At 36.3% G+C, this 21358-nt stretch overlaps 1 protein-coding gene across 1 annotated transcript in view; it reads left to right on the top strand.

Annotated features, from left to right (window-relative positions):
- GRIK2 (glutamate ionotropic receptor kainate type subunit 2) overlaps positions 1 to 21358 on the top strand; it is an 896246-nt gene that overhangs the window by 27863 nt on the left and 847025 nt on the right. The window contains exons 3-4 of the mRNA XM_032476219.1: positions 11801 to 11924; positions 13400 to 13507. The gene's annotated coding sequence lies outside the window, so the exon portion shown is untranslated. The remainder of the gene's footprint in view (positions 1 to 11800; positions 11925 to 13399; positions 13508 to 21358) is intronic.

Genomic DNA, 21358 nt, shown 5'->3' with positions numbered 1-21358 from the left:
TTACTGGGCCATAGATGTTTTCCATCCATCTTCCACTGTCAAAGGAAAGATCATTGATTCACTCTGCCTGTCTGCCCCCGACTCCCAAACTCAACCTTAAAAATGTATTCACATAAAACTTTGGAAATTGTCAGTTGATTTAATTTTCTTGAACATGCTGATTGAGTTTATTTTTCTTAATTTGCATTTGAAAAAGACTAATACAAAGCAGGATCGGTATTTCAACTTCATTGTCCCCTGTGATGAGTCGGTACCTGAAAGCCATCACTTGGATGTTGGCTCTACTATTGAAAATAAATGAAAGAAAACAATCTGTTTTTTCCATATAAAGGAAACACATATTTATTGTAGAAAACATTGTAAAATAAAGTATAAAGGAGACAAAATTATCCACAATCTAAAAAAAAATTATCCAGAATCCTATGTCTTATAAATGATGAGATAACATTTTCTGCCTTACAGTGCTGATGGTTTCCTATGCTAAATGTATCTGTGACTACATGTATAATTATTTCCTTAGTTTAACTACACAAAAGCAAATATGAGTCCAAAAATATGAACACAGTTAAAACTGTAGAATAAAGAACATCAAAATTTCCTTCCAGAAAAGTTTTACCAGTTTACTCTCTTACAAAAGTATGAGTGTTTAACCTCACATTTTCTTGCAAGTATGGAACAAGTCATTTGTCATTTTGATAGGTGAAAATGTTATTTTATTGTAATTGTATTCTGTACTTCTTTGGCTATAGCTTTATGTGTTTTGCCTATTTTTAAAAAGTGGACTTTTTTATTAAGTTTTGAGAATTCTTTATATATTCTGAATGCAGTTCCCTTATCAAATATGTGATATGCAAATATTTCCTCAGTTTTTAGCTTTTCTTTTCATTCTCTTAACAGTATTTTTTGAAGAGCTTTATTGTTATACTAATATTTGATGCCTTTGTATCACTTTGGTTAAAATTAAAAGGAGAAAGAGAGAGGAGAAGAGAGAAGAAAGATGGAAGAGAGGAAAACTGGTTGCTTTAGTTTGAGTTATGTGCCCAGATGTTGGCTAGGGAAAGATGACACTTTGATGTTTTCACTGAGACTGCATATAATGCGTGTCCATCAGAAGGAACAAGGAAAGGGTTGCAGTTGTTATGTGATTTCATTTGATGAAAGGTATGGGCCCTTTTGGTAGAAAATGCAATGCATGATATATTTTGTAAACAGTCACTTAAGACTCTGAATTGCACAGGAAACCAGAATGATTTAGAAAAGCAGAGAAACTGCTAAATTAAAAACTTTCCCGATGGTCTTTTTCTTCAAATCTCTTAGAATTTCCCTATTGATCAGATCATAGCTGCCTACCTAAATTGAATTTTGGCTTTCTAGTATTTTTTTGTTTTAATCAAGCCCAGATTGAAGACCACCCTGTGGTCAAAGTTCTTTCTGGGCAAAAATTCTACTGATATTGGCAGAATTACTGGGGATCAACTCATTTGGTTCCAATTTAATAATATCCTAAGTTTTCATAATATCCCTTAAAAACAGAAACTAAGAAAGACAAGTCAAGAATTGAAAGTCAAGTAGACAAAGAATATTAGTTATACCTTATACTTGTCTTTGTAACTCTCCAATTCACCTAAAGAAATCAGTGAGTGAGGATATAGATTTGTTCAGGACCTTAAACCCAAATAAATATGTTATCTCTTGCTTCCTTGTGATACCAAGTACCAAAACTACTTTATCTTCAACATTGTAAACATGTTCTGTTTTTCTTTAGATCAGAAAAATCTCTGCTCCCCTTACCCACCCACACCCCACCCACAAACACTGGAAGTTCAGGAGTTATGCCTTGAGGGTTTTCTGAAGTACCCTTATATTTTTCACAGCTTCTTAGCTAGGACCTTCAGTACTGTGAATTTTTCTTACCTGATATGTGGCTGACCTTTTGCTATGTTTTCAAGATGAGATGCGCTTAAAAATTGGCTTTTATTTACGTAGTATTTTAACTAACAGGGTTATATCATTGCAAAGAAAAATTACAATTTTCTTAGAATGGAGTCCATTATCCAGGACACAATTTATCCTAAGGAGAGTAAATTCTTCACACTTGACAGATTACAAACCATTTAAAACTTACCTATACAGATTACTAGAGACAATTAACAGGTTTTCTGGTTCTCACCAACCACTGCCAGCAACGGGTTCCCAACTTTTTAAAAATAATCACATCTCTACATGACTTGCTTAGTCTTTGGTAACTGAAACTCTTTCCTGAGAATCTACGTATTAGCAGTCATTTTGTGACTTAAAATGACCTCTCCAAGGTCTCAGACTCTGGGTCTTCCTAACTGCAAACCTTTCTCCCTGTTCGTACATGAAGGCCCTTAGTGTTCTGATGCAAACCCAGGGGAATCATCCCAGACCAGGTGTTTACTTCAGCCTTTCCCTAGACCCACGTCTCCTCGTCTAAGCAATGGCAGCCAAACAAGGGGAGCAGTATACTGACTTGGTTTTAGCATCTTCCTTAAACTTGATGGTATCTCATGCTGTGTAATCTTTACTACTTATTGAAAATAAATGACATTATTCAGCAAGCAGGCTTACTTCCCAAGAAATTTTATCACTTTCTTCTTCACACACTGTATCCAACATTGTAGTATTTTAAATTCTGCCAATCTTCTTTATTACCCAAAGAAAGAGAATCCCATGGCTGTCTAACTTCTGTTTAGGAGCTGACTATTCCTTGAACAGACTTATTGTAAATGTCCCCAGAAATTTCTGGTTTAGTATTGTTTGTTAACGGATCATCTCTTAATTCTGAAACTAGGACATATTAGGCAAGATATCCCATGACAGATCTCAGTTCACTCCTAGGACATGATCCTTTATCAGAAATAAATTTAACCCAGAGGGTCAAGTTTTTTGTACTCACCAGAGTTTGCCAATGGACAAGAGACAAGAATTAATAGATACACTCATAGCAGGTAGGCCACTGGAGAAGTCCATGATTTTGAAATGCTTTGGAAACAAAGGAGATTTTTATTTTTTAATTATGGTTATGTATGTATATAGACACACACATATATCTTAGTCTTTTGGGGCTGCTATAACAAAAATACCATAGGTTGGGTGGCTTAAACAGCAAACATTTATTTCTCACAGTTTGGGAGGCTGTGAAGTCCAAGATCAAGTTGCCTACAACCATCACTATGATCTATTTCCAGAACTTTTTCATCATCCCAAACAGAATCCCTGTCCCATTAAACAGTAACTCCTCATTGACCCCTCTCCTCAGCCCTGGTAACCTCTATTCTGCTTTCTGTCTCTACGAAGTTTCCTGTTCTAGGTACCTCATGTAAGCAGAATCATACAATGTTTTTTCTTTTATGTCTGACTTACCTCACATAGCATAATATAACATTAATGTAAGTATGTTAATATAAACATAAAGTATTTTCCACAGTGGCTGCAACATTTTACATTCCTGCTAGTAATGCATGAGGGTTCCAATTTCTTCATATCCTTGCTAACCCTTGTTACTTTCCATATTTTTAATAGCCATCCTTAAAGTGTGAAGTAGTAACAATGAAAGTTTTACCTTAGCAGTTAACTCAGGTAAAAACAGAAACAACTTTTAAATGTTGTAGTACATCCTAAGGAGTTGGCTGTCATAAAGGTTGAAGCCATGCAACAACAGATAGCAGGGAGGCCAAAAAAAAGCCTAGATAATAAATATGGCAGGCAGGCCTCACTAAGGTTCTGGCTCTATTGAGAGTCCTAGAAGCCAGTTCTTTTGAGAGATTGAAGGAAGCTATTACAGAATGCCAGGGATTAGCTCCAAAATATGAAGTTATTGGAAAAATTCCAGTTGTAAATTGCATGAAGATAATCTCTGACACTTCAGAGTGGGTACTGGGTGACAGTAGAGGGACTTTAACTAGAACCTTGCCAAACATTTCAAATGAAATTACCTACCATAAGAAGGACAAATTGACCACTATAGTCAATCCACATTGTTGGGGAAATTTTTACTAAGATTACTGAGGAATCTTTGGTATGTCTGTGTGTGTAAAGACAGGACATGGACAAGAGCCCAAGCTTCTAGGTCCCTGTGAACATTTTTAAAGGAGTTCAAATGACTACCTCCTTTATGGGTTTTTAATACGTCCTTCTGATCATTGTTTGCTTATTCTTAGAGTCGACTGAAACATTTCCTTCCTGGAGAGCTATGGTTCTGACAGTAGCAAACACATTGTTGATTTTATGTTCACAAATTGGGGAATTCCAGTCTATTTATCCAGTGATAGGGGCACTCACTTTACTGAGACTATTAGAAATTTTGTAAAGCCTTGAACTTATTCACAAACTTCATTTTCTTATCTCCTCAAGCCTCAAAAAAAAAAAAAAAAAAAGAAAAAGAAAAAAAGAGACCAAATTAATGATATTGTAAAAATGAAATTAGCAAACTTGTCTGACACTTTGGGACTTCCTCTGACTCAGGAGCCTGAGTTTCATACCTTCTGGTACTTGTAAATTGTCACCACATGAACTGGTTACAAATTACGCCATGAGATTGCTTCTCTGATTTTGGACTCTACTTCAGACATACATGGCAAATGACTGCAACGCATTCATGCTATATATTCAGTCTTATTGTAACAGGTTCAAGTTGTCTTTCCTTTACATCCTCCCAAGCAACTTTATATGGCCTAAAACCTGAAGATTTCCTCTTTAGGAAAGGACGCAAAAGTGGAAAAAAAAACTATTAGGAGGCATGTTGAAGAGAACTCCGTCAGATACGTCCAGCCACTATAACAGCAGTTACACTCTAGGGTGTAGATCCCTGGATTTGTGTCTTCCAGTTAAAAGGACACAAGATTTCTCTTGTGCCCTCTGTATTCATTATCTGTTGCTGAGGAATAAATTATTCAACAAATTATCCCCAAATTTGGTGACTTAAAACAGTAAATGTTTATTATTCCACATAATTTCTGAGAGTCTGAAATATAATGTCTAAAAATGACATCGTTGGGGATTTTGAGTCAGGGTCTCTCATGAGGTTACAGTCAAGCTATTGGCTGGGGCTCCAATCACCTGAGGTCTTGGCTGGGCTAGACAATCCATTTTCAAGATTATTCACATGACTGTTGTCTGGGAGCCCTCAGTATCTCATCAATGGACTGCTCCATAGGGCTGCACAAGACATAGCAACTGGCTTTCTCCACAGCAAAAATGATCAGAGACAAGAGACATAGAGAGGGAGAGAGAGAAGGAAGAAGAGAGAGAGAACACAACAAAGAAGGAAGCCAAAGTGTTTTATTATTTAATCTCGTGAGTGACATACCATCACTTCTGCCATATTCCATTGATCACACAGACCAACCTTTGGTACAGTGTGGAACTTAACAGGAGCGTGAATACCAGGGATGAATACCAAGAAGTGGTAGGCTACAATACTCTCTGACACCTGAAGTGCCATTCTAATGTCTATTGTAAAACTAAGATTTCTTAAGAATCCTTTAGAAGCAGATGGTCTTTGAAAGCAGACAGCTTCCACCTAAGAGTTTTGAATGAAGAAGAAGGCTATGTAGAATAGATAAACAAGATTACACTGTATAGCACAGGGAAATATATACAAGATCTTACGGTAGCTCACAGAGAAAAAAATGTGACAATGAATATATATATATTCACGTATAATTGAAAAATTGTGCTCTACCCTGGAATTTGACACAACATTGTAAAATGATTATAAATCAATAAAAAAATGTTAAAGGAAAAAAGAAGAAGAAGAAGGCTGCATGGCATGGGCAGCTTCTCCTCCGTACCTGTGGAACAGATTCTAGAGGACTGGAGCCACAGATTATCATTCTTTAATCTGTATGCTCTTGTTAGTTATTTCTTTAGCCATTTCCCCTTCTTTTCTGATTAAAATTCTGAATTTTAAAGAAACACACTTGTTATTTTTTATCCATGCTACTTGTGAGTTCTCTGTGATCAGTACTGCTTTCTACAATCCTATTCTGTCCTAAATATAAGTCCAATACTTGGATGCAATTTGTTCATCATTTGAATTTGGGTAAAACATGTAACTGAGCCAATGACTGAGTTTACAACCACTTTCTCTGAGTGTCAACTAGCTCCCTTTATTTCCATTTCCTTATAATGAAAAAATTTGGTTTCATCAATCATTTGACTCAATTGCTGATGTGTGGATTTGGTTGTTTTGGTTGTTTTTGTTTGTTTGTTTTTGTTTTGTTCTGTTTTGTTTTTGGTGGAGGATAGCACAGCAAGCGGATAACCAAAAACTAAAACACACTACCATGTCATACCTAGGACGATAGAAAGGGGGGGATTGTGTAATACCCAGGTATCACTTGTAGGAGCACACCTCTATGTAACTGAACTTGTACACAGGTAAGACTCAGCCAAAGAACCTGTGTAATTTATTTAACACCTGTCTCATGTTTACAGACCTTACAAACAAGGTTTACTGTATAGGAAATCTTTGAATTCCCTGTAAGACAGAACATTTCATCTGTTTTGTAACACCTTTACTATATATTCTCCCACTGAGTACCTAAATACCTTTGAATATTGCCAAAACTATAAAAAAGACTTGGCATCCACAAACAAGTCATTTGCCTAAGAACTTGTTATTGGGCAGCCCCCTACCACAGGTATTGAATTTGTGGCACAAAAGCCTATTGGCTACTACCGACAAATTGGATAGGTATTTGTTGCGTTAGTAAATTGATGCCTGTTTCAGGGTAGTCAGTAGTCTCTGATACCACTCAGGCTACGTTTTGGTCCACTAGTTAAACTCTCAGAAAAGGAGATAATTGTATAGATTATTTCAAGGAGGAGAAAAAAATGAACATCTGTTGAGATCTGAAACTTTAACTACTCAAGAAAGATTAGGGAAGGTTTTCTTCTTTTCTAAGACTCTTTATATCATTCTTTACTAGAGGTATAGATGATGAGGAAAATCTTAACTTGTCATTGTTCAGAGATTAAAGGGGAGTTAGATAATGTCAGAAATCCTTAGAACTCCTCTGTTCAAAAAATAAGAAGCCCCAGACATCATTGAGTTGCAGAGGTATTACAAGTACACTTTAGGAAAAGAATATTGCATTTACATTCCTATGGATATTTCTGAGACTCTTAATAACACTAAGAAGGTCCAGGAAACAAAGAAAATGATGAGATTAGGCCATTTGGCTAATATACCCATATCTAGCCTGAGTTTTTTAGTAGATGCAAGCTGTTCTTTTAGTTTAATTAGATCACCATTGGCTTTTGGCTTAGATATGGACTACAGAATCTGATCATAGTATATGTATGTGTGTATGTATAAATACGTAACCTTTTGAATCTTAAGTGCCTTTCATAGGCACTGTTCCATCAGATGATAATCTACCAAAAAGAACAAGAAAACTTGATGTGTGTAATTGTTGAAATGACCAACAACAGAACTCTGGTATATCAAGATGGCTCTACTAACATCTATTTAATCATTTCCCCGTATAATAACCATCTATACTCTAGGTCAGGCTGAAGAATGATCAAAAGGGAAAACTGAGAGGAAGACTGTCTGCTTCAGCAGGACTTCAGTGAGATTTTAGACCAATGATGTCAACCTTACTTGTTTGTTCCAAGAAGGTTTTACCTGGGAGAGATACAACAATAAACCAATAAACAACTTCACTCTTTGCTTCAGGAATTTGCTATAGATCAGTTTAATGGAGACAATAATCTGCTCGCCTGGGCAAACTGTTCACTTAACAAACAGGTGTTTACTTTCCAAATGTGTTTGCTATGTCTGCCAATCCTAAACTATTATGTCACAAATTATTATTAAATCCTAGTTAGTTTCATGACTTGAAAAACTCACCTTCAGCCACTTGCGCTCAAACTCGAAGTCTTATAAATATCTCACTCCTGACATTCTTCTTCTGAAACGTGGCTAATACTCTGTCGAGTTGGTATTCTGCCTTAGTGCAGTAAGTCCAAATGAGCTTGGTTTGGCTTGTTGGGTGATATTTTGGGGAGTTCAGCAAGATGTCATACAAGTACCTTTTGAAAAAGATAGGATTTCTGTTTCTCGTAAAGTTTTAGAGTTCATGGTTTTGTTGAGGAGATTACTGTAGGAGTGTAGAAAACTAACTTTTTAAAGATTGAAAGAAATTGTTATTGACTTCTAAAATTTTTTCCTTTTAAAATTTGCTTAAAAACTAAGTATATTATGGAAGTCTAATAAACCAGAACAGTTGGTCTGTGAGGGTTAATTAGTATTCTTTCAGAAGGTCAGAAGTTATTTCCATATATTAAAAAAGTTTTGAAATATGTAATTGAGGTGAAAAAAGAATCAATTGCTGCCTGCTCCTTCAATGGCAAACATTTCCAAATCAAAAGTAAGAAAAATATAGACAAGCTATTGTGGACAATGTGATGAGAGAGAGGTATTGAGAGTGAAATGAAAAGAACTTTAAAACATGAAGTAATGCAGGGCATTTAAAGTAAAGATAACATTTAGAATAAGGTTTGTTTGAGATAACATTTGTTAAAATTAGTCCTGTATCTATCAAATTGAGTATTGATTTTGTGTATTTATATATTGTGCTGACTAAAAGTGAAATGATGAAACTTAGAAATTTGGAAACTAGGATGGGGAGAAAAGAGGACAGTTGAGTGACTTAAATTTCAGTTAAAAATCACTGACTGCAAGTTATAAAAGGACTGTTTAGATTTCAAGGGAAAAATAAGAAAGTTAGCTATTTAAAATAATACTGTAACTGACTTTCTTTCAAAATAATATGGATTAGTTGCGCCATACTTTTTCTTATTTGAAGTAGGAGTTTTATAAGGTTATTCTTTTATTTTTACTTTGTCTATGTCAAGCCATTCCATATGTTGGAAAAGAAAACGATCCAAGGGAACTGTGATTGATTAAAGAAGCTTTATGACTAGTATTCTGGGTGTTATAGAAACTATAACATATTAACAAAACTTATTTATAAAAAGGAATGTAAATTTGGCCATTAACTGACTTAGTAGTGATTTTTTATTTTAGTGCAATTATGCTTATAGTTTTCCTAAAAGCTAATCATGTGCCACCACGACATACTCCTTTTACAAACACTGACTCTCAAAATATCTGTGTGAGATAGAGGGACAGAAATTATATTTCACTTTTAATGAAGTGATAATAATTGAAGTCAAGTAGATTGGACAGTATTATACACAGTAGAAGTGTTTTGCAAATCCCCCTGTGTATTTTCTTCATTGTTGATATATGTTACCAATGAGAATATTGTACAACCAGAAAACAAAACTCCCCTTTATAGATAAAACATTGTAAGGACTGTGAATAGAATCACAAATCAGTGGTCACATGCTGATAATATTTCTTCAGTAGAAACCATCTCTATTTCACACGATTATGGAGAATCACACTTTCCATGTTACAATGCTTAAGAATACTCGTGATAACCAGAGACCCAAGCTTCACTATGGCCAGCGTGAGAAAGCATACCTTCCCACAACACACTCAAGAGTCCTTCTTTGAACCTCTCAGACCAGTACATGCCATTTACTGATTGGCTTAGGCCTGGATAATTTGGACCAGTGACTGTGGAAAGAAAGATGGAGTTGCCCAAACTGCCTGCGGTCTGATTCCTTCCTCGAACTGGGGTTGTTATCTTCTGACCTATGTGGTGGCAAGAATGGATATTGGAAAGACAACTGCAGTGTAATACTGCCTGTCTCCAAACTTATGGTTTTGCTGCCTCTCTGGAATTCAATAGATTCTTCCCTTCTTTCTGCTTATTGAAATATTTCTCATCTTGTAAGCATAAGGTAAAGATGTACCTTCTTACTACAAGATACTGTCTTTAACTTCTCTGTTAGATGTTTATTTTATACCACATGATGCTATGGCTGGATTATATTCTACTATTTGGAGTTGATCAGATTTTTTTTTAATGGTTTGGGAGTATGAATCAATAACAAAATGTACCCTTATTTATCAGTCTGGATTTCTTCACACGGGTCCCTTTTGTCTTGAAAGTCAGATTGTATACTCTTACTGGCAGGGATTTTACCCTTTATTTCTCTTGTACCTCACAGAATTGGGTTCAGGGTATAAACAGCAGATTATTATTGCCTAATTCTTAATGATCCAAAACATAACATTGCTTATTATCATTATGTTCTTGGCCATTAACATTTTAAAACTTATTTTTAGAGGTTATATTTGCCTTTATCTTAAAATGCTATCAATTGTAGTAATTAAAAAAAAAACCCCAACCTTAAAAATTTCTATTTAATCCCACAGTAGTTTTAGCTTCTTGTGTTTCATGTCAAGTAAATACATGTTATAGAGGAAGGAAGGCTATATACAGAAATTATTTTAAACTGGAGATTCTCAGCCATGGGAGAACTGTTACTCAAACTCCCTTGAGTGCTTAATAATTATTTGGTCCTATTACCCTCTAGTTCATGTTTGCTTATTCATTGGAAAATTAAAATAAATGCCCTAATTATCATAATGGTTTTATCATGTATCAATCTTCTTTGTAACTCCTCTGAGAAAGAGTGGTCAATGAGGCATTCTACATAGGAAGGTTAGGGGTTTCATGACTTTAATCTGCATATCAAACTTTAATTCCAAATGCTAATAGTTTTCTCAGGCTCCTTCTAATAGCTGCATTGTTTTATTTATTCTGCTTAATGCAATTTCTAAATAAATTATGAATTACCATCAGCCTTCTCTAAAATACGATTATTTGAATCATAGAAAAATGATTGATATGCTGTAAATTATATAGTTCTTAAGACTGTGGATCCTGGAGCCCCACAGTCTGTGCTTAATTCTTAACTGAATGACCTTAAATACTAGTTGAATGACATTGGACAAGTTACTAAACTTCTCTGTGCCTCAATTTTCTCATTTGTAAAATGGTGATTCTAGTAGTATCTGGATTGTAGGATCCTTATGAGGGTTTGGTTTAATTTCATTTCTGTGTATGGGTTGTATACAAAATGTCTTCATAGAATTACAGAATTAGAGATGGTAAAATCAGTTTATTTTATGGAAAGAAGACTACTCTTAGATACCACTTAAATTAGTATATGTAAAATGTCTAATTTATTATATGTACACCAGGGCATCTTTTTAGAACCCAAAGGAGCAAATGCAACTGTCAGTCACTTGGTGTGGAAGTGGAATCAGGACAGTAGCAGAAATCAAGACAGTATCTCTTTTTTTTTTTTTCTCTTCCTGTCTCGTAAGCTATCAAGGCTCTCTGCTAAGATTTCTGTGTCTGTCTGCTTCATGATTCTCTGTTAGTAGATAGAGTTCCTCTGCTCCATTTGCTTATGACTAACATAGATCCCCCCACCTTGGTGTTGCATCCTGTATCAGGTCAAGTGCCCAGCAGAGATTGAGTTCTTGAGTCCTTGAACTTAGTTTTGGAAGAAATTCCAGTTGGTTCAGCTCAAGTCAGGTAACCATCCTCATCCTGTCAGCTAGACCGAGCAGAGGGGTCAGATGACCGCCTGCCCATTCAGTAGGGGTTGTGGGGCCCGTACTCCATAGAATATTCACTTGACAGGGACATTGATTAGTATGTACCTGGTAGATCTGTTTTGGAGATGGGCTTGAAAATTTAACAGAAGCACTGTAAAATCAAAGCAGAGAATATCAATTAAGCAATCTTCTAATCAATTTATTTTTAAAGTTTGGAAGACATACATTTCTGCTGATGACAATTTGTAATGACAAATTTTTTTTTTTCTCAAATCATTACAGAAACTTTGAACATAAATTTGATTATGCTTTTACCATCATGATTATGACCTTAAACTAATCTTGTGTTTCACTCTGGAGAGCTTTACAAAGTGATGCACTTGGAAAATATTTCATCCAACTCTGGGTGAGTAGGAACTTTGAAAAATGCCATAACAAAATGCAAAAATGCCATAGGTAGTTTAAGTAGATACTATCAATTGCCTAAATGGGGGTTAGCCAACACTCTGAAAAGGAAATAAATTCAAGACAATGTGAATATGCTAAAATTTACCCCTTCTTCTCTTTGTGGTCTGGAACAAGATATCATGGCATTAGGATAGGAATTTCCTTGGAAATGTGAGAGTCCAGCAGTGAAATAGAGGAGTTGAAGGAATAGAGGGGGAAAACGTAAAGGATAATAAATAATAATAATCTACTTTTATGTATAGGTAGGTAGGTAGGTGGGTAGGTAGGTAGGTAAGTAGGTAGGTAGATAGATCAATCTACTGATTCTGTTTTTTTCTGGAGAAGCCTGACTGATACATAGCCTCCTCGTTCTTGACTCCGGTGGCAGCCCAGTAGTGGGCATATGAGCCTCTGCCAGTTAGCAAATGTCCAGGCAGTGAATGAGATGCTAGACACAGGAAAAAGCACTTTCAGCAGCCTGTTCCTTCTGTTATCTAATTTGATTTTCACAGTGAGTATTGAGCTGGATGGCATTATTTTCTTTACTTTGCAAATGAGTAAGTGAATTCTCAGAAGTTGAGGAACCAACTCCAGTCCTTACATACAGTTAAAGGTTGATTCTGGAACAGAGCCCTTTCTTTCGATCTATTTTGAGATTTAAGACTCGATTGTTTATACCGGATTATAAAACTTAAAATCTATTTGCTGCTGGAATCAATGAGCCTGTATATTTCCTCAGTATTTAAGACTTCAACAAATACAAGAAAAGTCAAATCTGAATAAGTGATTTAATATTTAGTTTTTTTTATTTTTAAAAGACTTTTTAAAAAGTTGCTAGGAAGAAAAAAAATAACCTAATTCAATACCCATTTCTATATGCTTCCTTTTCAGAGCTTTGACAGAGCTGTCTTTTTCATTGTGACATAAACACTCTCTCCACAGTTACTAAGAAATTAAGAAAACCTCATTTATTTTTCCAGGGTCCATTAACAAGTCCACATTTTATTTGTCTTCCATCTTCATTTTCAGCTGTGCTTTGCTAATAAGAAAAAGCTAACTTTTTTTTCTAGCAATCAAAATCCATTCACAATACCGATTTCCAATTATTTAAAGAATGAATTGCATTTTGCAATTTTGGCTGGTTTAAAAAGTGGATTCAGTAAATATCTTGCCTGGAAAAAGAGATAATAGGTTCATCATGGATATTGTCCCTTAAGTCGGAGTTACACAACAGTAGTTTGTTTAATCCTTTCCTTTCCCTTGCCCCTGGTAATAACATTTCATTAACATTTTAAACTCCATGGAAAAAAAATATATTTCAGTTTAGAGCTTTAATAACCTACCTAGGATATGTTTTACATGAGCCTGCATTTCTTTTTTAAAAAAAGAAGCCTCGAACAGGTTCTAATATTAGTTTTAATTTTGAATTCTCAGCAGTGTCTGTTGACCCAATGAAACTTTCAATACTGAGTTTGAGCCATATTTATGCTGTGAAGAAAGACCAAACCCTAACTGCATGGACTCAGGGTACAAATGAAGCAGGTTTGTATGTCCGGTTTTACCCTGTTTATGCAATGAAGGAATATCCTTCAAACACCATCTTGATCACTGGCACTCCTCAAACCACCCATATTTGCCATGTAATACTTCCATTTCTTCTCTGCTGGATAAGGAGGATGGATACCTCTGTTATATACAGGCTTACTGGGCATCAGTCCTTCTGGAATTTGGTATTTAAAAAAATATAAACTAATGATCTTCTAGAAATCTTTTTGGAGAGTTACTAATTTTCTTTACAATTAGCTTTAAAAATGAAAGTATTAACTGAATGTATGAAATAGCTAAATTAAACATCAACAAACATGCGTTTAGCTCTGCCCCCTTGATGATGACAGCTGCCTTACCGTTTGTCCCACTGCCTTCTCCCTTCCTTCTCCTTTTTCCTCTTCCCACTTCTCTTTATGCCAGGTGATTCAGTCTTTACTCAATACCCGGTTTTGTAAGTAGGCTTTGCTTCCCTGGGTATTTCCCCTTCCCCTGCAGTTGCTCTGATTGTTGTTAGCTTTCTCTTTCTGCTCCAACTTTTCTCACCTTTGTTCTTGATATTAAATGACTCACGGACCCCTGTGATGCTGTGTCCATTGTTGCTTCTTCTCTCCGTGCCTACCCATGCAGGGCCACCTGCCCAGGCTCCCCCCCATGCCTTGTGGGCTGCACAGGCTTTCCCTGAGCTCTCTGATTTCCCCTCTGTGCTGCTTATCTGAGCCCAAACATCACATGCTTTGGGGTCACTTGGCCCATAGGGAAAGAGATCGTATCACCTGTTTCATAAAAGGGGTGTTTTTATTTAGATTTTCTACCACTGCTTCACGTTCCCTCTGTGGTTTCAGTAGAGATGTGTACCAGTCAGCAGATGTCCTGCTTTGGACACTAGTCCAGTCATTGCATTACCATTTAGCCATATATACCTCCCTCTTCTTGTCTGAATGACAGGTAGAACAATTTTCTTCCTTTAAAAAACTAAAGATTTTGTAGAGAAGTGGGCTGGCAAGAAACTCTCTTGAACCAAAAGATTATTCTAAAATGCTTTCTGGTCTTCTTCTTATAGTGACATCATTGTAGCTATGAAGCAGGATTAAGGGGTTATCTTCCAGAACTTTTAAATTCTTAATTACTTACTGCCCACCTCATGCAAGTTGCTTAAGACCTGGAATTATTGAGGGCTTACGGTAATATTTCATGTGTGTGAAATTGAAACAAACTTTAAATGAAAGCTTCAATGATCAGTAAAGGGCATAAGGCGCATGATTCATTCATTCAGTAAATATTTATTAAGGAGTTTTTTTTTTTTTTAACTTTATGATTTTTTTAAACTTACTCTTTTTTATATGATTCTTTTTTTAAATTTATTTTTCCTGATATTTTATTTTATTTTAGGTTGGGGGAGGTAATTAAGTTGTTACTTATTTATTCATCTATCAGAAATACCGGGGATGGAACCCAGGACCTCCTGCATGCTAAACACACGCTCTACTGCTGAGCTATACCCTCCCCCCAATTAAGGAGTTTTTACTGTACCATTTTAGATGCTGAATAAAATAAACTCTTTGTATTCAGGTAGCTTATATGCTAGTCAGAGGGGGCAGGCAATAAATAAGTTAGTATATAATGTAATGTCAAGTGGTGAAAATGTGTGATAGGAAGAAGAAATTAAGATTTAGTCTTAATCAAACCAAATAATATATTGAAGTCAGAATTTCTTTTTTTAACCTGGCCACCTAATACAGCCTCTGTAGTCTTCTCCTAAAACATAAACACTGTTTTGTCATCTGATTTGTAATGAGATTTTAGAGCATAAACTTTGTGCTAAAATATAACACGCAGAGGAGGAGTGCCTAAATCATAAGTGCACAGCTCAGTGGACTTTTTTCATGAGCAGTTACACTACTACTACTCAGATCAAGAAACAGAGTATTATGAACAGCCCAGAATCCTCCCTTACACTCTTTCCAGTCCCTACCATCCCTCCCAAAGGTAACTGCTATCCTGACATCTGTGCTACCAGCTAATCCTGTGTATGTTTAAACTTTAAATAAATGAAGCTGCACAGTCCGTTTTCCCTTGTATTTGCTTTCTTTCCTTCACTGAGATTATCAATGTTGTGTGTATTTTATTCCTGTTACTGTGTAACTATTACTATTGCAGTATTTCATTCTATCCACATTTAATATTGCCTTATCTGAATATACTATAATTTATTGGTCAATTCTACTGTGAAAAGGCATTTTGTGGTTTCCTATTTTGGGGTGTTACAAATAGTGTTACAATGAACATGATTGTGAATGCCTTTTGATAAACATACTTTTGCATCTCTGCAGTGTGTATACATAGGAGTAGAAATGCTTAATCATAAGTTATGTACGTATTTAATGTTAGCATATATTGCCAAACAGTGGTTACACCAATTTCCATTTTTTAAAAGAGTTTGAGTTATTCACAATCTCATGAACACTTGGTGCTATCCTTTTTAAATATTAGTCATCATTGTGCTATTTCACTGTAGTTTTCCTTTGAATTTCCATGATGTGTAGTGCTTTTGATACATATTTATGTTTATTGTCCATTTGATATCATCTTATGAGGTGCTTGTGTAAGTCTTTTGTTCATTTTTTTAAAAATTGGGTTGTCTGTTTTTTTCTAACTGATTTGAAGGAGCTGTTATATTTTCTAGATACAAATCCTTTGTTGAATATATGAATTGAAAATACTTTCTTTCACTCTATGACTTACCTTTTTCACTCTCTCAAAGGTGTATTGGAAAAAGTAGAAGTTCTTAATTTTAATATACTCTAGTTGATTAAATTAATCTTTTATTTTATGGTTAGTGCCTTTGAGGTGCTTAAAAGTTTGTTTGGCCATCCTTAATATAGTTTCCTATGTTATCTTTAGAAGCTTTTAATTTTAAACTTTACATTTAAACCTAAAATACATCTGGAAAAGATTTTTTTAATGGTATGATGTAAAGGTCAAGATTCTTTTTTTTCCCCTCAGGCAGGCATGCCACAGTTCAGTACCATTTATTAAAAATGATCCTTTCCTCGACACAGGTTCTTCGTCCCTCAAGTCCTGGCTTCCTTGATTTAGGCCTGAATTCAGAATTTTATCCCCCTAGCCTCTTGCAGCCATTCAAAGTGCTACTTATCAGCTGATATCTGCTTCTTTACTGACCATCCTTATGTTTCTTGCTCCAAAGTCCTACAAATTTGGAAAATAACTCAAAGGGAAAACTGGCACACAGGTGTCAAGCTAATTCTCATGAACATCTTGTTTCTTTGAGTGCTTGGCTCCTCAAGTCCTGGTGGCTCTGAAGCTCTCCAGTACCTCTAAAATCTTTTTAAAAAATTTTATCCAGCTTTTCCGGGTGTTTTTGGTGTGAGTTTTGGTCTGTTAGTAGTTACTTAGTCATAGCTAAAAGTGGAAGTTGTAATGGCATTTTCTTCTATATAAAGAATGCTCTACTGAAAAATGATTATTCATCTGGTGCTTTAAAAACACCAGAGTAACATCTTAATTAAACCTTAGACCAAAGCAGCCTAAGAAAGACTGAGATATTAGGCGAAGGATTGAGTACTGCAGGTCATAATTCATCAACAAGTAACGAGGGACATGAGATTACCATTATTGTACTAATATTAGAATATTAGACTGTGATCAAACAGAACATTAATGAAAAGAGGCTGAATAGGTTGGTAATAATCCAGTGAGATTTAACAGCCACTTTCTCAATGCCTTGTGTAGGAGACACTCAGTTTCCTGCTCTTGAACGAGAGCAACCATGGTGTACCTTATCCTACTTCACCTGTTTCCAATGAGAAAAATCACAGCTCTTTCGGTAGCAAGTTCTCACGGGAGTGCTTGCTTGTACTCTGCTGCCTCTGCAAAAAAAAAAAAAAAAAAAAAAAGAGAGAAAGCATGTACTGCAGAGTGTCCTGACACCAGTTTTAGCAACAGGCTTCTTCAGACCTGTGAAAGACAGATAAAAATAAAGTCACAGCCTCAACGGGGAACAACGTACGTTTGAGAGAGGGCCACTTGAGTAGGGCCAGCTGTTACAGCTTGTAGACAATAAATATTCCAGGCTGCATAATAGAAAACGGAAAACAGAAAAGACTAATGCACATCAGGGCCAGCCTCATCCCACCAGACGACTTTACCCTCTGCTGACCGGAGGTCCCCTTGTGGCTGCGTGCCCTGTAGCATTTGGGACTAAGAGGAGGCTGCGTATTCTGAAGAGGGAGGTGCCAACAAGTCACCTATGGTGAGTATTTCTCGATACAGCCTTTTTTAGTATCTTTAAAAACTGCTTTGTATACGCCAGGACCGAGAGAGTGATATATCTAAGACTTACAGGAGATTACCATCTAACAAGTATGTTAAACCAAAGAGAGTTCTTCAGTCTGGTGGGTGACTTAAGGCAATGATAGCGAGTGGAGGATGGAGGGCCAGCTCAATCTGGGAAGTTTAGGGAAGCATTTTCAAATAAATAGCATTAAATGGAGCATAATTTTCTAACCTATAGTATCAGCTGAGCTTTGTTCCACAAGCGTCTATTCAGTACTTGTTATGTTTCAGATATTGTATTAGGTGCTGAATATAAAGATTAATAATATATAGTTGGCCTTGTCTACAGAAAGGTTTCTCAGCCTCAGCACTATTGACATTTTGGACCAGGTATTTCTTCCTAGTGGGAGGCTGTCCTGTACATGGTGAAATGTTTAGCAGCATCACTCACTAAATACTAGTAGCATCCTTCTGCCAGTAGTGACAAGCCAGTGTCTCCAGACATTTCCACATGTGCCCTGGCTGGGGGTGTGAGGGTGCAAAATCACTTCAGGGTCAAACCACTGCCTTAAAGAAATGTAAATCTAGTGGGAGACACTGAGAAGTTAATAGATAATTTAATGTTTATTTCTTTTGTTTTTTTTTAAGGGGGGTAGGTAATTAGGTTTATTTTTATTTTTTAAAGGAGGTACTGGGGATTGAACCCAGGACCTGATGCATGCTAAGCATGCACTCTGCCACTTGAGCTATACCCTCCCCACTCCAGATAATTTAAACAGTGCAAAAACGTATGGTGAATAGGGACTGCAGACAAGCTGGGGGAATGCAAACATGCTTTGGGAACAAAGAAGAGAGACACTTGGATGAGTTTTAGGTCTAGAATGGCATGTGGATAGGGTTATTGGTGGAGTCTGAATTGCTTTTGAAGTTTAAGTGGAATTTAGCTTCTTCATAAGTGAGAGTCTATGTGTAGCAAGAAATACATGAAGTCTGAAATTAGGCTGTCTGGGTTCAAATCCGAGCTCCACCATTACTCGCAGGGTGCGTTTGGATAAATTACTTTTTCCCCTAATATTCCCTCAGGGGAAAACCAGAGTACCTCCTGCAAAGGTTGTTGTACAAATAGAATCAGGGAACCATGTGACATGCTTAGCCCAATGCCTGTGTGTTATAAGCATTCAATGGATACTGGATATCCATTAGTATTGTTGTGGTTGTTGTTATTGTTTATAGTCTTGCAGAAATTCCCTCAGTAGGTTTATTATCAAAGGATATCATGTCCCCAACCTCAGAGTACACAGTCCCTTTTGGGGGTGTTCCTGGAGTGTGCTCAGGTTTTCAGCTGCCTGAGTTTTCCAACAGGAAAGTCATTTAGGAAGGAGAATTTGCCACCGACTCCAGCTGAGAATTTTGGCTACAGGGAAGACTCCTGTGAGAGTCACTGGGGAGGCTTCAGATGTTCATTAAAAATATATGTACTGTCTTGTTTTCTTACATTTCCTAAAATAGATTATAGGAATGTTTTAAGGAATCTGAAAATTGCTAAAGAAGGCCTGAATGTTAAGTTGAAAGGAGAAATTCAGAGACTCAGTAAGTACATTTACCAGATGACACTTAACCATATGAGATCTTCAGGACCTTCTAATCACTGAGCCAGACAAAATCTACTTTGTACTCACTTACCACAAACAAGCCTTTTGAGTATTTCTGGTTTTGTGGCTTTTTAGCCGAAATGTGGCCAATTACTGTTTAAGTGACCAGAGGAAATCTATCTTCCTTTTGTGGCTCAGATCTATGAATTACAGTGTTTTAATAATATGTAAAATATCTGGAAAACTAGGTATTTTATGTCACTGAGTAACATGAAAAAATGTATAACTATAAACAAGTGACATGGTGTCTTACATATATAAGGTCTAGATATACATACCAGCATGCCCTGTGGGATTCGTGGATTTTCACAGCAAGCAGTTTTATACCCAAGAGTTACTCCCTTTCATTGTCTATTTATCTACTGTTTTGTTGCTCTCTGTAGTAGTAAAGTAGATTTTTTTTCCTAACAAATGGCATGTCTTTATTAAATATGATTGATCCAGTATGGAAATGATCTTTATCAGTTTGCATGTGATTCTCATTGGTGACATCTGGCAGTCAATGACCCTGAAAGATTGAACATTTTGTAGTGGATCACTCCTGTTTATCTCCTGGTCTAACTAAGCACCTAGAAGAGCTATATTATTTTAATGACAGGAGGCAGACCCGTTAATTAAATAGTTGGGATATTAGCAATATTATCCTATGGTATGACAAACAGGATTGTCCAAAAATAACCCTGGAGAATCATGAGGGGCTGCATGCAAACTCAGCTTCTATGGTTACTTGTCTAAGGGAATGATGACTTCATATCCCCAGCTGGAAGGGCTGCAACTTCTTACGAGCTCAAGGTCCCCAGATGCAGGCTTTCCTAGACAACTCTTATACACAGCTGACAAACCCAGATTCCCTAGCTTTAGGCTTGTACTGTTCAATATAGCAACCATCAGCCACATATGGCTGCAAAGCACTTGGAATGAGGAAGGTCTGAATTGAGATTGCTGAAAGCATAAAATACCCACTGTATTTCAAAGTCTTTGCATGAAAAAAATGTAAAATATCTCAGTAACAATTTATTTTCCATTAGTTGTATGCCAAAATTATATTTTGGATATATCAAATTAAAGAAAATAGACATTAATCATACTCATTTTAAAAAATATGACCACTTGAAAATTTAAATTTATATAATGTAGCATGCATTAAATTCTTTTGGATGGTGGTGCTCTAGGCAACCTGTATATTCTCCCACCAGTGCTATTGCTCTCACCTTGTCCTAGAAGAAGGACCTACAGTGCATGCTCTGCAGAGACCTTAGTGTTGGCACATCTGTCTGAGTGAGATTCATACCTTCTCTTGTATTGACTTTTGTGGGTCAACTTGATCTTTTCAAAGTTTCCTCCCCCCTAACCTCATTTATTTTCATCTTTTATAAAAAATATAGATCTAGGATAGCCTTTATTCTAGGGTCAGTTTAGCTCTACTTCTGAGACATGTCCCTTCTGGGATCTTACGAATGCTCTGGATAGTCAAAAAGAGCTTCTTCACACCAATTGGGTGGAATTAGAATTCTCCCAGCCCTATATGAGCCTTGGGATTGTTTTTTGCTTTTATCCTGTCTTTGTCTAGTCTTACCTTATCCGTGCACAGCTTATTGTCAGCCGCTGACTCAAGGGATCCCTATGCAGATTTCGGGATCTCTTTTTCTGCATATCTTCTTTCTTAATGGTAGCTTGTCCCACAAATTCTAGCCATTTCAGTCTCCTCAAACTCTATTTTCTAGTTCCTTAAGTCAATGCGACATCCATGCTCTGTTTGGTTAACCCTTTCCTGTGTTCTAGTCTTGAAAATGGTTCCTTCTGGAAAGCCTTGGCAATAATAGGCCCTACCTCATTTGTTTTTCTTTTCTTAGGGATCACAGTTGTGTGCTGCCTTTATTCTAATGTCTTAAAACAGTTG

This window comes from Camelus ferus, unplaced genomic scaffold (assembly GCF_009834535.1).
Source record: "Camelus ferus isolate YT-003-E unplaced genomic scaffold, BCGSAC_Cfer_1.0 contig298, whole genome shotgun sequence".
Classification (NCBI taxonomy): Eukaryota; Metazoa; Chordata; class Mammalia; order Artiodactyla; family Camelidae; genus Camelus; species Camelus ferus.
The sequence above is the reverse complement of the archived record's forward strand: the minus strand, read 5'-3'. Positions and strand labels throughout refer to the sequence as shown.